A 14,670-nucleotide genomic window follows, 5' to 3' on the forward strand; every position below is an offset into this window, starting at 1 on the left:
GTATTAACACGATGTACTGAACGGGGTGAGAATAGCTTGAGCTACCTCATCCCTTTGTGTGTATTTTACCTCAATAAACTTATTTCAATTTCAATTTCAATTCAATTGCGGTCATCGAGGTATCTCCTAATTGTACTTAACCAAACTACATAATATATGTCTAACCTACGCTTGAAACAATCCAACGATCTTACGCCACTATGTTACAACCCTATCTATACCCAAACCAATATTTATAAAGGTATTTTCTGAATCAAAACTTATCCAATATTTGCCAGTCAATTCGAGGTACCCAAAGCCTCAGACGCGAGAATAAAATAGCATTTAGGGTAACCTTGATGCTCCAGGGGACCACTGCAAATATGGATATAGAAGTGTGTGTGTGTGGGGGGGGGGGGGGGTGTGGGTGTGTGTGTGTGGGTGTGTGTGTGTGTGGTGTGGGTGTGTTTTTATTTACTATTCGTGCTTGTAGGATCGAGCTGTTAGCTCTTGGACCCCGCCTTTCTAACCACTGGTTGTCTAATGTACTGACTCCTGACCTATTTTTCCACAATCATTGATTGACAGTTGAGAGGCGGCCCGAAAGAACAGAGCTCAACCCCCCCCCCCCCCCCTCCCCCGCAAGCACAACTAGGTGAATAAACACACACACATGGAATGCATTAGGCAGTGATGTGGTGGAGGCTGACTCCATTCACCCCCAGGAAGCAGCCCGTAACAGCTGTCTAACTCCAGGGTACCTATTTACTGCTAGGTAACAGGGGCATCAGGGTGAAAGAAACTCTGCCCATTTGTCTCTGCCGGCGCCGGTAATCGAATCTGAGCCACGGGATTACGAATCCCGCGCGCTATCCACTCAGCTAACAGACACCATATGTGTGTGAACCATCTCATTCCTCCAGTATCACAACCAATACAGCACCAATATATTGTACCTAGTAACGTCTAGGGCCACAGTTGACACTGGTAACGTCCAGGTTCAATGTTGACAATGATAACGTCCAACCTGATAAGGGAGTCCAACCCTAGGCTTGGACTGGTCGAGTTGACAGCTTACTCAACGCCTATTGCATCCTACTCTCTAATTTCCAAATAGTTTCCCATAACATACTTGTAGGCAGGAAGCCTATTAGGATGCGACCCACACCAGTCGCCTAACTCCCGGGTACCTATTTACCGGCAGATGGCAGAGAGGTATACGGAAAACGTGCCCAAGCGTGTAAGGTATAAAGACTTTTATACCAGGTAGAAGGAAACGTGCCCAAGCGTGTAAGGTATAAAGACTTTTATACCAGGTAGAAGGAAACGTGCCCAAGCGTGTAAGGTATAAAGACTTTTATACCAGGTAGAAGGAACACGGGAGACATCTCCCGTCACGCAGGGTGCAGTCGCACCTCCACAGATCTCCAGCTCTTGATACTGGTAATGGCTCAAAAGGGCCACCACTTACGGGCTATTCATGCCCGTGCCACCTTTTGGGTGGCTTAATCTTCATCTTCATCAATCGTAGAAGGAAACGTGCCCAAGCGTGTAAGGTATAAAGACTTTTATACCAGGTAGAAGGAACACGGGAGACATCTCCCGTCACGCAGGGTGCAGTCGCACCTCCACAGATCTCCAGCTCTTGATACTGGTAATGGCTCAAAAGGGCCACCACTTACGGGCTATTCATGCCCGTGCCACCTTTTGGGTGGCTTAATCTTCATCTTCATCAATCGTAGAAGGAAACGTGCCCAAGCGTCCCCGTCCAGACCGGAAAGCGAAATCCGAAACCACTGGAATGTGAATCCACTGCGCAAGGGGAGCCGGTCGGCCGAGCGGACAGCACGCTGGACTTGTGATCCTGTGGTCCCTGGGTTCGATCCCAGGCGCCGGCGAGAAACAATGGGCAGAGTTTCTTTCACCCTATGCCCCTGTTACCTAGCAGTAAAATAGGCACCTGGGTGTTAGTCAGCTGTCACGGGCTGCTTCCTGGGGGTGGAGGCCTGGTCGAGGACCGGGCCGCGGGGACACTAAAAAGCCCCGAAATCATCTCAAGATAACCTCTCAAGAAGGCTGTATTTGGGGGGTACGATGGACGTATATATTGAGTTTTCTGCCTGTTGGATGTGGGCGGCACCGGACAGGTAGCAGAGATTTTTATCCAAGTATTTATTTTTGAGTTTGCGTGAGAGAGCCTGGCATAGGCTACCGTGGCCCGCCCGCCCTCAGAGGCAGGAGGGCCCTTCAGCGTCCAGGAAGGCTGTGTAACTCCCCCTGATTGATTGATTGATGAAGATTAAGCCACCCAAAAGGAGGCACGGGCATGAATAGCCCGTAAGTGGTGGCTCTTTTGAGCCATTACCAGTATCAAGAGCTGATACTGGAGATCTGTGGAGGTGCGACTGCACCCTGCGTGACAGGGGATGTCTCCCGTGAACTTCCCCTAGTCACTTCTACTTATTGACCAGACCACACACTAGAAGGTGAAGGGACCATTCTCAATCAACTTGAGAATGGTCCAGGACGGACCGAAACGTCGTCGTCCCTTCACCTTCTAGTGTATGGTCTGGCCAACATACTTTAGCCACGTTATTGTGACTCATCGCCTGCACTTCTACGTATTTATTGTCCTCTTCCCCCTACAATCTGAGGAAATATTTGTAAGGCATACTGCCATCTTATGTATTTTCTAAAGATGTCTCTTGTTCTTCAAGAAAGGCGGTCGACGACCGGGCCGCGGGGACGCTAAGCCCCGGAAGCACCTCAAGGTAAGGTAGATGGTTTACGGCATAGTAAGAAAAACAGAACAAGTACCCAAATGAATAGATAATGATTTGGGAACCGAAAAGCCTAAATAACATTAGATACAGTGTGGTGGTTATCATAAAGGACTGACGTACAACCACTATCACCACAGGGATGAGTTAAGGAAAAACAGACCTCATCATCCAGTTTTATAGAAGAAACACATGGGAGACATGATCGCAACATACAAGATACTGTGGGGGGAAGTGACAAGGTGGACAGCGTCTTTAATGTTAGAGAAAGAAGGTCGAGAGGATGTAAGTGAAAACTGGAAACGCAAATGAGTCGAAGAAATGAAAGGAAGTTGTCATACCCGGTACTGGTAGTCAACAAGTGGTAACGCACTGAAAAAAAACAAGTTATAGAAGCCACCTCTATCCACAGCTTTAAGGCCATACTTCGATAAAGAATTCGAATGTCAAAATAGTTCAATTATAACGCTAGTAGACGGGGTCATGAAGAACTAGATCTAATTTTCCCGTAATCATTGATAGGTAAACACTTTCACCCCCTCCCGGTCACAGGTACCAAGCGTGATAGGGTCATAAATCGCATTGGCTGTGCATGAAGATCTTAGGAGAGGGTGTGTGTGTGTGTGTGTGTGGATTGGTACGCGGATCACGTTACCGGCCCCGTCACGCTCATCTGATACTCGGCTGCTGGGGCCGAAGAGGAGAGACGAAGATACATGCAGAGGGAACCTGCAAGGGAGGGGAAAAGTTGTGGGGAAGAAAATAGTTTTTTCGAACAACGATGATCTCTTTGTATGTCGCTGCGTTTCATACGTCAGCGATGTAAACAAAGAAGCCCGTCACGCCGCGAAGAAGCCCACCACGCCGCGAAGAAGCCCACCACGCCGCGAAGAAGCCCGCCACGCCGCGAAGAAGCCCACCACGCCGCGAAGAAGCCCACCACGCCGCGAAGAAGCCCGCCACGCCGCGAAGAAGCCCGCCACGCCGCGAAGAAGCCCGCCACGCCGCGAAGAAGCCCACCACGCCGCGAAGAAGCCCGCCACGCCGCGAAGAAGCCCGCCACGCCGCGAAGAAGCCCACCACGCCGCGAAGAAGCCCGCCACGCCGCGAAGAAGCCCACCACGCCGCGAAGAAGCCCACCACACCGCGAAGAAGCCCGCCACGCCGCGAAGAAGCCCGCCACGCCGCGAAGAAGCCCGCCACGCCGCGAAGAAGCCCGCCACGCCGCGAAGAAGCCCACCACGCCGCGAAGAAGCCCACCACGCCGCGAAGAAGCCCGTCACGCCGCGAAGAAGCCCGCCACGCCGCGAAGAAGCCCGTCACGCCGCGAAGAAGCCCACCACGCCGCGAAGAAGCCCGCCACGCCGCGAAGAAGCCCGCCACGCCGCGAAGAAGCCCGCAACGCCGCGAAGAAGCCCGCCACGCCGCGAAGAAGCCCACCACGCCGCGAAGAAGCCCACCACGCCGCGAAGAAGCCCACCACGCCGCGAAGAAGCCCACCACGCCGCGAAGAATCCCACCACGCCGCGAAGAAGCCCGCCACGCCGCGAAGAAGCCCACCACGCCGCGAAGAAGCCCACCACGCCGCGAAGAAGCCCGTCACGCCGCGAAGAAGCCCACCACGCCGCGAAGAAGCCCGCCACGCCGCGAAGAAGCCCACCACGCCGCGAAGAAGCCCGCCACGCCGCGAAGAAGCCCGCCACGCCGCGAAGAAGCCCGCCACGCCGCGAAGAAGCCCACCACGCCGCGAAGAAGCCCGCCACGCCGCGAAGAAGCCCACCACGCCGCGAAGAAGCCCGCCACGCCGCGTATATATTATATATACAGTATATACAAGAGTTCTTTCATTCTTGTAAAGCCACTAATACGCGTAGCGTTTCGGGCAAATCCTTAACCTTAATTTTCCCCGGAATACGACCCGCCAAATCGTATTAACAACCGAGTACCCATTTGCTGCTGGGTGAACAGAGGCTGCAGTTAAGGATTGGCGCCCAGTCAACCCTCCCAAGCCAGGATACGAACCGGGGGCAAAGCGCTCGCGAAACGCAAGGCGAGTGCTTTACCACTACTCCAAGGAGAAGTACCAATCAACAACCAATCATTGACTTTTTGTTCAACTTATAACTACGTAAATAGCAATAATGAGTTTGAGAAATGGACCACAAGTACAGTCTCTAAGCTATATAACTTACATTTGCGGTGAGTTTGTTTCAGAATTTGATTTGCTTATGCACCCCTCTCCCTCCTCCCCCCCCCCCTTCATTCAGTGGGCGGCGGTGGAACAGTTACAATCACCAGCATTTGATAGTGAATGGTCATGATAGTGGTGATGATGGTAGTCACGGGCGCCTGACAGCTGGGTGGACAGCGCTTCGGATTCGTAGTCCTGAGGTTTCGGGTTCGATCCCCCGATGGAAGCGGAGACAAATGGGCAAATTTGTTTCTTTCGCCACTGATGCTCCTGTTACCTAGCAGTAAATAGGTACTTGGGAGTTAGACAGCTGCCTGGTCGAAGACCGGGCCTCCGCCCCGAAATCTTCTCAAAGATAACCTCAAGAAGATGGTAGTGGTGATGTTAGTGATGATGGTGGTAGTGGTGATGGTGGTAGTGATGATGGTGGTAGTGGTGATGGTGGTAGTGGTGATGGTGGTAGTCATGGTAGTGGTGATGGTGGTAGTGGTAATGGTGGTAGTCATGGTAGTGGTGATGGTGGTAGTGGTGATGGTGGTAGTCATGGTAGTGGTGATGGTGGTAGTGGTGATGGTGGTAGTCATGGTAGTGGTGATGGTAGTGGCAATAACATCGATGATGATGATCTTGGAAGAAGCAGCAAGTGAATAATATAAACAACGATATATTTCCATACCACTTTGGATGATTCACTGCCATCGTGGACACGCCCCATCCTCATAACCCCCTCCCCTAAACCCTCCAACCCCCATCTCACCCTTACTCTCTATCCCCAACTTCTGACCTCATCCCCATCCCTTCTCGACCCCCTTCCCCACACCACCACCACGACCATTTCATCCAATGCAGACGAGGAGTCACAATAACGTGGCTGAAGTATGTTGACCGAAACCACACACTAGAAGGTGAAGGGACGGCGGCGTTTCGGTCCGTCCTGGACCATTCAAAAGTCGATTGTGGTCCACGACGCCTCTCTCTCTCTCGTACTGGACCATTCACAAGTCGATTGTGGTCCAGGACGGACCGAAACGTCGTCGTCCCTTCACTTTCAAGTGTGTGGTTTGGTCAACATTTCATCCAGTGTTGAATACCTCGGGCGCCCCATTGCCTTCCGGTTAGAGAGGGAGAGTTTCTCAAAACCAGGGTAAGGAAGCCAGCAGGGCAGGGTTGATGGTAAGCGAAAAATGCACTCAAAAAAAGAGAGTGAGAAGTTAGTGTTGAGTCTTATTTTAGCGAGCGGAGGGGCGTGGTGCAGGTGGTATATAAGATGGGGAGGAGCGCTGCCCCCCACACCTCAGCGCCGTACCTGGCCCTCTCAAGACCTCTGTCACTACTCAGGTACGCTCGACGCGCCTCCTCAGTTCCAGCCCAGCCTCCGCGGCGCACACACACACCGTTAACGTGGCGGCCATTATCTTGATCAAGTGACTGAAATTGATTTCATAGTTAACTGCATACTAACGTGCCTCTTTTTAACTCGTGATTTGTCTTCCTGCAGGAGGGAGCAGGAGTGTGGGGGCGACGCCTCTCTCTGGGACATTATTTTGCCTGTGTGTCTACAGGCTGGACCTGTCAAGAGTAGCCATCAAGTTGCGTGGTCAGGATGAGTACCCTCCTCTCCCTACGCGACCAGCGAGTCGTGGTCAAGTACATGTATCTCAAGAAGATCGACCCAACGGAGATCCACAAGCAGCTGATGGCTGTGTGTGGCGAAGGTACCACTTCGTATAAGGTGATTCGCAACTGGATACAAGACTTCCAAGATGGGCGAGAGGATTTAATGGATCAGTGTCAGCGATGTGTGGGTTTCAGCGTTCTCAATGGAACTGTAGCGCCTACCGACCCGGCCATTGTGGTGCGTCTGGAGGAGCTCATCAACTCCGACCGTCGCATCACACTAGACCAGGCGTCAGAGATGTTAAACGTGACGCAGCACTCGGCGCAGACCATCATCACTAACGTACTGGGACTTAAACGCGTCTGTGAAAGGTGGGTGCCTCGCCTTCTGACCCCGGAGCAGCGACAGACCCGCATCGCGACTTGTCAGGAGCTCTTAGACCGCTACGAAGCAGAGGGCGACGAATTCTTAGCCAAAATCGTAACGGGAGACGAGACTTATGTCACCTACTATTTACCCGAGAGACGAGCATCGTCCATCACCAAGATTACCAGCCCTCAGGATAGAACAAAAGTATATCAGAGCAAGTTCCGCGTGTTATACGCCATATACTACGACATCGAGGGTCTTCTGTTAGCTCACCCTGTGCCAGACCAGACCCAGATGACAGCCGAGTATTACTCCTACCTCTTGAGAGACCTCCTGGTCCCAGCCATCAAGAGGAAACGCCGCGGGCTTGCAGGTAAAGAAAGAGATATTATCCTTCTTCACGAGAACACAGCCATGCACAACACCAAGGTGACGCAGCTAGCACTGAAGGACCTGGGTATTGAGACACTGCCCCATCCCCCAGACTCCCCAGACCTCCAACCCTCAGAGTTCTGGCTCTACCCACATCTTAAGGAGCAAATCAAGGGGAGTGCCTTCAAGGACCGCTCCAGCACCTGGTCGGCCATCCACCATCACACCAACAGCTTCACAGAAAACGAATTTGCAGCCTCCATCAGCAAGCTTCCAGACAGGTGGAACCGTGTCATAGATTTCTCGGGAGGACTTCACATCTTGTAATAAAAACGTAGCTACGAGGTTTTCTCCCCCAGCTAAGATGTCCTAGCAACGTAACCCGCATTCTTAGAGAAAAAAAGTCTTCATTCCAAATTATTAACTCAGTTTTCTCAATGCAATAAGTTAGTAATTAGTTAATTGCTGAAAACGACCGAATTATTTTAATAGTGATAGGCGAGCTCTCACCACTATGCACAGCTGATGTTAATGTTTACATTGTCCTCATCTATTAGTCTGTTTCAGTTAACTCTCAGTAACATGTTTTGATCTTGTTTATCTTTCTTTGTATTAGTTATGTCAGTCATCACAAAGTTTACTTCTGTCTTCTCCATTTAATCATATTTAGAAAATAGATTGTTTGAGTTTGAGAGCATGAACTATACACTCCAGTTCTATGGATTTTTTTACTAATTGAAATCATAAAACTCATTATAAACGTGCTTATTATATATTTTAATTTACAAATATCCACTATGTTGTTTAGACTTCAATTATATGGAGTTGTAATAACTAACACAACCATATATGTTGCAGATGAGGAGCCAGAGGCCAGATTCACGAAGCAGTTACGCAATTACTTACGAACGTGTACACCTTTCCTCAATCTTTGACGGCTTTGGTTACATTTATTAAACAGTTTACAAGCAGGCACACTTCCAAATCAACTGTTCCTATTGTTATAAACAGCCTCCTGGTGCTTCGAAGCTCATTAACTGTTTAATAATTGTAAACAAAGCCGACAAAGATTGAGAAAAGATGTACAGGTTCGTAAGTGCTTGTGTAACTGCTTCGTGAATCTGGCCCCAGATGTGTACTATACTGTGTTAGGGCTTCCAAGTCTTGTTGTCATAGTCACAGACTCAACAACTGCCTACAAAGGACTACATTATATCATAACCAGACTCTTTTTTTATAAATACATGTTTAAAAAGAGTATATCACCAAATCACAAATAAAAACACAACTTCGTGATACATCTATGAGGAAATAATGAAAGCTGTACGATGGGATCGAACACACGTGTGCCTGAGGAGTCCCAGAAATGTGGTTTCAATCCTATTGCACAGCTGCAACATTTTCTCTTATATGATCAAGGCGTTGAAATATACTCTCCTAAGGCGTTGAAATATACTGACGTCCAATACACATTGTTCACGAATAGCGTGTCATAATTATATTTTCTTTGCATCTTCTGTAACACAAATTATTAAGCGCTTAAGATTTCTACAGAGAAAATTAACCCATGGTGTCCCAAACTACGCAACACTTAAACTCAGCTCCATGTTATGATGTTTCAAGTTATTGTTATGATTGCTAAAAGTGATCATGAGACTTCTCCTTCTCGAAGAGTTAGGAGTACAGTAGCCTCATACGAGTGCAGTAAGTAGCCTCATACGAATGCAGTAGCCTCACACAAGCCTCATGAAGTTCAGTAAAGTCTAGTATGGTGGCGCTGCGAGTAAGGCCAACACAATACCTTCTTGACTTCCCAATAAGTATACGTGAGTCTTATTTATGCTTACTATCCTAAGCATAGTATACACAGGACTAAAGCAAATTACGTATGTATACTTAAAGCCCGAATACACCTCATGGGGTTTGAATTGCAGTTAAGTCTTAATTAAGGTCTGTCACTTCTAGAGGGTTATTAAGGCCATAATAAGAGCTTAATGACCAATTAGCAAGTATACCTTGATACCAAACATACTCCAAAACTTCTTAGTGTTTATATCCCTACATCTTAACACACACACACACGCATCTTGGTTGCTAAGATATATATATATATATATATATATATATATATATATATATATATATATATATATATATATATATATATATATATATATATATATATATGCAATTGACGATCACAAAACACTGATCATTTTATGCGGAAAGTCCACAGAGAAATATGAAATGAGGTGAACGTTTCGGCTTTGTTAAAGCCTTTGTCAACACCAGACTGACTGACATATATATATATATATATATATATATATATATATATATATATATATATATATATATATATATATATATATATATATAAGCTTCCTTTGTCATAGTACTCATTATTCCTATATTTTAAGCCACATGCTTCATATATTTTATTAATGATTATACCTTGAAAGTCCTTATATATAAAAAATATATATATATATAAATGCTATAATGATTTTTCCTTATTCCATTTCCGTAATGATACTGACAGCAAGTGACTTAGATAACCATCAAATGTGAAAAATATTATGTACATTCTATGATATATATAGTACCAGCAATTGCAATTTTAACTATGTAGAAGTGAATGAATAACGACTAACCCCACAAAACTCAGATTTTACATAAAAAAAATAATTCGAAATGAAAATATAACTGATACACAATTATTTGAAGAATCCAACAGTCTTATTTGTAGAATGCAATAGTCGTATTTGTTGAATACAACAGGGATCAAAAATGGGATATACAGCTGCTGAGTTCAAAAACTCAGCAATGCAGCCGCTTCACAAAACAGAAAATAAATAAATGAATATTTAGCAACATTCATACGGCAATAAATTCCTTATGCCCTGATAACCAAAAAAATATACTGTCACTTCGAGATTTGTGGAAAGCTAGCACGAGGCTAAATAAATTATATCTTTAATCATTAAAGACGTATATATCACCATATCTCACACTTCAGGAATGTCAGCTATATATATATATATACACTGTAACAATAAAAAATGGTCTCCCCTTGCCCATTAGGACAAACTTACGAGTGTTGACTGTTGGCGCGTGCTTGGGGTAGATACAAGGCCCTGATACCTTTGCTAACTCAAGCCCCCCACCAGCACACACACACACACACATTTCACAAGGCTAACTACGTTGATTTAACAGTAAAATCTAGGTCGATCCTGCGTTGATTTAAGTTACTAAAATCTATGTCCATCCTGTGTTGATTTAACACGAAAATTTACATCAATCCTGCGTTGATTTAAGTTACTTAAATCTACGTCAATCCTGCGATTGATTTAAGTTACTAAAATCTACGTCGATCCTATGTTGATTTAAGATTAAGATCTACGTCGATCCTGCGTTGATTTATCACTAAAATCTACGACGATCTTGCGTTGATTTAAGTTACTAAAATCTACGTCGACCCTGCGTTGATTTAACACTTAAATGCAAGTCGATCTTGCGGTGATTTAACACTAAAATCTACGTCGATCCTGCCTTGATTTAACACTAAAATCTACGTCGATCCTGCCTTGATTTAACACTAAAATCTACGTCGATCCTGCCTTGATTTAACACTAAAATCTACGTCGATCCTGCCTTGATTTAACACTAAAATCTACGTCGATCCTGCCTTGATTTAACACTAAAATCTACGTCGATCTTGTGTTGATTTAACACTAAAAATCTTACGTCGATCCTGCGTTGATTTAACACTAAAATCTACGTCGATCCTGAGTTGATTTAACACTAAAATCTACGTCGATCCTGCGTTGATTTTACGTCACTCGCATATTTGTTAGCCCATTGTATCGTCTATTCATCAAATAGTTATGTACCCAAGGATTAATTAGTTAGAGGAATAAAATATTAAATCTACTAGACTCGTCAGTCTGGTAGGAAAGTAAACCTTTGTAATAACTTGAAGTGTAATGGAAGAAATGTGTATATTTATCATTCAGAATGTCCCATAATATGTTGTTTGTGATGCGTCTATATATATATGTGTGTGCGTGAACACGAGAGACCTGAAAGCCATTGACATCGATCTTGCTACGAGGGGAAACACTGGCCGCAGACCGTTCAGCCTGGAGGCAGTCTGTTAAGAAAGGTCTCTCTAAGTTCCAGGAGTCATTTGACGAGAAATCGGAGGCAAAGAGACAGAGAAGGAAATTAAGCCGGCAGCCTGGAAGACAGACCAGAATCTGACTTCGTTTTGTGCTCAGTGTGGGATGGACTGTCATTCTTGGATTGCGCAGCGGTCTACGTCATCAACTCACAACCAATCAGATCCATGGGGGTTCGATCCCCAGTCAGGACAGACCGATGGAAGGACAAGTCTTCTTTCATGTAGAAGTAAATAGGTACGCGGAAGTTTGGTAGCTGTTGTGGGTTGCATCCTAGCGAAGGTGAGTATAGATGACTTAATATGGGGACATCGATAAGGCTAACGTCCAGGGGCCAGATTCACGAAAGCATTTACGCAAGCACTTACGAACCTGTACATCTTTTCTCAATCTTTGGCGGCTTTGTTTACCATTATTAAACAGTTAATGAGCTCCCAGGAAGCTGTTTATAACAATAACAACAGTTGAATGGGAAGTTTTCATGCTTGTAAACTGTTTAATAAATGTAACCAAAGCCGTCAAAGATTGAGGAAAGATGTACACGTTCGTAAGTGCTTTCGTGAACCTGGCTCCAGTCCTCCTGCCCCCCGACAAATGGCGAGCTACGATCACCAGAACCTTTGGGTGAACCATGACCGCAGACACTTCATTCCTTTCCAACCTGTATACCGTTAACACTCCCTGAATCAACGTAATCAAAACGGCTTACCTATTTAGCGAGCCTTTGCGAATTGTTGTTGTCCTCGACTCGTCCATGGGTACATCCCACCAGAAGGTTCTTGGCTCTTCACCCGCCTCGAGATCAGACATTCCTGCCTTGCAGCACATCTCAAGGCAGATTTTGACTCTTCTGCACCGCCCGAAGTGCAGTCAGCGGGAGGAAAAACTTTCATGCAAACTGCATGTATCGCGAAGAATAAGTACCGCCCGAAGTTTCACGCCGCGCGCATCAGTCTCAACTTCCTATATAGTCAGCGGCTGCAAATCTCCCGCCCTCACAGTTCACCATCTCCACGACGGAGCCTAAGGTGGGCGGGAAGACGACAGCAGCCGCCAACCATCTGTCTCACGGCGTGTTGACCTGCCACAAGGACATGTGGGCGCGCAGTTTCTGCCGCAGACGACGTGTATGGCCGCTAGTTAACGCCGAGGCTACATCTGCCACTAATTGTGCCGCCTAACTCAACACAACCACCATCTTACCAAACCATATCCAGGCATAAGTATACATAGACACAATATATAATAATATATCAGTTTATATTTCAGAAAAAAACCGCTTGTTATTTCACCGCATGAAAGAATGAATTATAATGCCTGCCAGCTTGCTGCCAGACGTATAATTATGTCAAATAAGAACGGACCAGACTTGAGTCCCATTGCATGAACTCAATTTTTTATTTATTTATATATACAAGAGTTCTGACATTCTTGTAAAGCCACTAGCACGCATAGCGTTTCGGGCAGGTCCTTAATCCTAATTTTTGCCCCGGAATACGACCCAACAAATCGTTTAACAACCAGGTACCAGGTTTAACAACCAGATGTTGTTTGCTCATCAAACAACATCTGGTTGGGTGAACAGATGCTACAGTTAAGGATTGATGCCCAGGCAATCCTCCCCGGCCAGGATACGAACCAAGGCCAAATTGCTTCCGAAGCGCCGGGCGAGTGTTTTACCAATGCGCCACGGCAACCCGTTCTCGCAAATTTAATAAGTCAATATTGACTTATTAAATATATGCATAGGTGACATACTTAACATAATAGTTTCCCTTGAAAAGCTTCATAGAAAACACCGACCTTACCTAACCTACTTAGTATGTTAAGATAAGCATCTTATTGCTTCGTAATTACAATTATTACCTAACCTATACCTATAATAGGTTAAGTAACAATTGTAATTACGAAGCTATAAGATGCTTATTTTAACATACTAAGTAGGTTAGGTAAGGTCGGTGTTTTCTATGAAGCTTTTCAAGGGAAACTATTATGTTTAGTATGTCACCTATGCACGCAACTAATAAGTCAATATTGACTTATTAAATTTGCGAGAATGGGTTGCAACGCCACGGGGACTGCTCACATGTGTAGCTCATAGATACATCACGCTCTTTTGTTTCCAGTGTGTCAAATGCTATAATTAGCGTATATTTGAGTCAGTATTTGACTTGAATGTTTACTTGAGTATTTGTCTTGAGTGAAGGATTAGGTGTTTCGATCTGTATGTTTTCCTCACATCAAGCACCTGTATACTTACTCCCATCAAGCCAGTCGGCCGAGCGGACAGCACGCTGGACTTGTGATCCTATGGTCCCGGGTTCGATCCCGGGCGCCGGCTAGAAACAATGGGCAGTTTCTTTCACCCTATGCCCCTGTTACCTAGCAGTAAAATAGGTACCTGGGTGTTAGTCAGCTGTCATGGGCTGCTTCCTGGGGGTGAAGGCCTGGTCGAGGACCGGGCCGCGGGGACACTAAAGCCACGAAATCATCTCGAGATAAGCCAATGGAGTTGTGAATGAATGTATTGATATTATAACGGTTCAACTGTTACGTAAAGTATGGTGACAATAAACACAAACACTAAGATAATATATATATTTGGTCGAATATACAGACGTACACAGGTGATACTTTGGTGCGAGTTGAGCGCACTGAGCGTCGGTACAGTATCTCGCAAGTGTCTGTTCTAGACCACATTATGTGGAAGTTGGGAAAGGTTTGAGTTTCATAATTAGTACCAAGAAGAGCTTTGCTTCTCTCATTAGGCTAATGCGTTTGGAGCGAGTATATTATTGGGATAATCTACTCGCTACAATATGACAAATAATATGACCTTGGCATTCCAAAATAGCTTTAAGGTAATTGTGACAGTATTTCAGTTCCTAAGCACTGCCAGATGTGAATAGGAATGACAACCAGTAATGCTCAAGTTTAGTTTAAGATTCAACTTTATTCTTACAGCTGCCAAATTATTTTGCAAGACTGAAAAAACATTCTGGATGTACTTCTACACTCTAATGCCCTTCAGGTCAATGAAGGTTACTTATTATCATACTAAAGAAAAATTATATTCATCTAAATAAAAGGTCTTTGACAGGACAATCTTTTTTTATTTAACCTAAAACTTCAGTACATTTCAAATATAAAAATTAGAGATATTAATGAAACAAGACA

The 14,670-nt window shown here is 45.5% G+C and overlaps 2 long non-coding RNA genes across 2 annotated transcripts in view; both read right to left on the reverse strand.

Annotated features, from left to right (window-relative positions):
- LOC138354716 (uncharacterized) overlaps window positions 1-12,339 on the reverse strand; it is a 118,140-nt gene extending 105,801 nt beyond the window's left edge. The window contains exon 1 of the long non-coding RNA XR_011223653.1: window positions 12,203-12,339. This is a non-coding gene — a long non-coding RNA (uncharacterized lncRNA). The remainder of the gene's footprint in view (window positions 1-12,202) is intronic.
- LOC138354719 (uncharacterized) overlaps window positions 1-14,670 on the reverse strand; it is a 590,624-nt gene that overhangs the window by 332,048 nt on the left and 243,906 nt on the right. The gene's annotated exons all lie outside the window — the stretch shown is intronic.

The sequence above is a fragment of the Procambarus clarkii genome, chromosome 64, assembly GCF_040958095.1.
Source record: "Procambarus clarkii isolate CNS0578487 chromosome 64, FALCON_Pclarkii_2.0, whole genome shotgun sequence".
Lineage (NCBI taxonomy): Eukaryota > Metazoa > Arthropoda > Malacostraca > Decapoda > Cambaridae > Procambarus > Procambarus clarkii.